Below are 3,484 nucleotides of genomic sequence, written 5' to 3'. Positions count from 1 at the left end.
AAGATTTTGCTGCAGCAGTGCAGGTGGTGGTTGAAAAATACAGTACATTAGGGCTAAGAATTGTGGTTTTAGGAACATTTTGGCTACACATGGGTATAGCAACAATAACAATAATTCTATCTTGTTATTTATTGCCATCCTCTTAGCTTTCTGAAATTGCTGAAGGGGTCTGGTGTTGCCCTGTCAAGGTTAAATTAAGCCTTGATCAACTCTGTCAGCTCCAGAAAGTCTCTTGCCTGTGGTCTTCTAAACCTGTTTTACCCCAGGCAGGAGCTAACAGGCAAGAGACTAAAGGATTTAGATCATACCATATTGAACGCTATTGCAGGTATGTTTTATCTACCTATGATCATTCGATCTTACAATCTACTATTTCATCTACAATTATTCAATCTTGAATCTTTGCAATGCCATGTCCTTAGCAGAGTATACATAAAGGGTGTACCTCCATGGGCATTTAACATTCAACATTCGCTTTGCAGCTATAAAAGTTTGGCATCACCTTGATGAAAACATTAAGCACCTCCCCTTAAAACATTTAAAAACAAAGTACAGTTACACACGGAACATGAGTTTTCAAGTGGTATTAATTTGTCTTTTCATTTAATTTATTTTTTATTTTATTTTTCCTCTTTTTTTTGTTTCCTTAATTTCCTCAAGCTTGAATACCTGAAACCTACCTCTTATATCTATATGCACATTATTTAGTTTTACTCAGCCTTGTTAGCTTTTTAGTTTTCGTGTTCATATTTATGCTTTCTGTAGTTGTACATGTAACGTTCATTTTTCTTGTTTCTGATTTAGATTTTGCTGTGGTAGCAAAAATTTCCCTCCCTGGACCAAGCCCTGAAAATGAGGGAGGCCATAAAAAGGCACTTCAAACGAAGTGCAATGCCTTGATATTTCAGAAAGAGAGGCCGACATATCATAAAGGTATTTTCAAGAAATAGAAGTTCATGGTGAAAACATTGCTTCACGCAATTAATGCAGACAGCTTTCAAATTCACTTTCTTGGTATAAAAATTAACAAATATTGCTAAATTAAATGTAAGTGCACTAATTTTTCCTCTTCACTTTACCTGTACTGTATCAGCATTGATTTAGCTGTTAACGACTTTTACCTTTGTAACTGCCACCTTTACAATGTACCTCATGTGGAAACATGTCAGCAAGAGAATATACCGTAACCATTGTTACACATATATGCATCTTCCCAAGTAATATTATTAGGGTTAAACTTTCTGAGACAATTTTTTACTGGCAATCTCCATTTTTATATTTTTATATTGTTTTGTTTCCATTGTAGAAAAGTATGAAGAGAAAAAAAACAAAGAAGCAGCTGAAGGAGGGGACAGCTGCCGACCAGCTACAAAATTAATTACCATACTGGTGTCTAAGCCGCATGTTTTTACCCAAAAAAATCGTCAATTGTTATTAATTCCCCCCAAAATAACAAAAACATTGATTTTGACTACCTAATGATTTGGGTTGGAGAGGAAACCTGTGAAATCTATAACTGACGTATGTGGGAGCTACTGATAGACAAAGCAATGAATCTCTCGTTTGTGCATACAATCACCTATATCAAGATACTAAACGTTGTTTCATAAAAACCCTCAGCCAGAAATAAGACACACCCCAAGTTTAGCTGTAAATATTTTTTCACATGTACTGTACTTTATTTTTTTCCAAATCCTGGGCTTCGAAACTTGGGGTGCGACTTATCTACGCATGCGGCTTATACCCCGGCATTTATGTTGTGCACACATATGTACTGTGCAGGGGCATGAGGACCTCGCCTGCTCAAGGACAGTGAACTGTTGAAACACTGTTAATAGTGTCAAAATATGTTTTATATGAAAAATGCACGAATTTGTTGATGGAGTGTTAAGGATAGACAGAATTGTAGTTTTGTTGACATTTCAAAGACATTCTCAACCTACAGTAGAGGAAATCCGAATTTTTTTTTTTTACAATGATCACTCGGATCATGGTAATTCAAAAGCACCAACAAGTCCACTTTCAGAGTGGATTCATCTGTTCTTTGATGACCGTGATTAGAGTGATCAAGGATCGAAAATCCAGTTTCTATTTGCATTGGAATAGGTTTTAAATAGCTATAAATTAGGCTTACAATAGCTGCAGAATAGGTTTTATATATTCAATATTCTTCTGTGTTTTTATGATGGTTTAGTTAAAACCTATTTGAAAAATGGTTTATAAGCTAGTTTAGAGCTATTCTTATAAGAATAGGTTTTAAATAGTGGTAAATTAGGAATTAAATAGCTGTAGAATAAGTTTTAAATATACAATATTCTTTTGTGTTTTAATTATGTGCTTTAATTAAAGCACATTTGAAAAATGGTTTTTAACCTGTTTTTCACCTAGTTTGATGCTATTTTGGTTGAAATAGGCTGAAAATAGGTATACAATAGAAAAAAAACAGCTGCAGAATAGGTTTTAAATATACAGTATTCTTCTCTGTTTTTACGATGCTTTAGCTAAAACCTATTTCAAAAGTGATTTTAAACTGTTTTTCACCTACTTTGAAGCTATTTTATTTGAACTAGCTTTCAAATAGCTATTACAACTACATTTTAAATCTTTACAAGGCTGGTTGTCATATTATTTAAAACTACTTGAAGCATAGTTGAAACCTATTTGGAGCCTTATTTGGAGAGATGGATAAGTTTTCCATGTATTTTCAAAATAGTTTTCAAATGTGTTTTAATTAGGTTAAAACACCATTAAAAACAGTTCAAAACTGCATCAAAACTAGACTTTAAATAGCTATTTAAATCATATTTTGCGATAAACATCCAAAATAGTTCCCAAACAGGTTCCAAATATATTTTAAATAGACCTCAAAAAAAGCATAACACGCAGGGCTGGCGAGGGATTAAAATCGGCACTCTTGTTAGCCCGCAGTAACTACTTTTGCTCAGTGGGTTTTCGCAAAAGTGTTGTTTACTTATCCAATATGGCGGAACTCATCGTGAATATACACGATACTGTTACTTCTTATATTGCGAATGCACCAGATAAGAATTTAGCGACAAAAATTGGCGATGAACTTTTAAAGCTTTCAAGAGCCATAGTTAAACACCACACGTTTCCAGAACAACAACGTTACAAGTATTATCTGGCACTGCCCTCAAGAATAATATAAGCCTCTGTAGAATGCTGAAACGTTCTCTGTCACTTTGCAACCCCTGGGGAATAACACTTAAAAGAAGCCTACCACTTGAGCTGTTTGATACCTTAAAGACAACTGTTATTGCCTATGGCTGGGGACAAGTGACCAGAAGTGCTAATCACATGGAGGAATTAATAATAAGAGAAGAAGATCATTTGGGGCAACAAGTTTCGACGTCAGCTGGAGAAGACAGAAGTGCTAATAAAAGTGGAGCAAGACGGTGGATATAGTCGAGTGGTGGTCGATGCAGCCAGGCCAGTGAAGATAAAGTACTCTAAGAACCTAAAA

Source organism: Montipora foliosa, chromosome 12 (genome assembly GCF_036669935.1).
Source record: "Montipora foliosa isolate CH-2021 chromosome 12, ASM3666993v2, whole genome shotgun sequence".
Taxonomy (NCBI): domain Eukaryota; kingdom Metazoa; phylum Cnidaria; class Anthozoa; order Scleractinia; family Acroporidae; genus Montipora; species Montipora foliosa.
Note: the sequence above shows the minus strand (reverse complement) of the source record.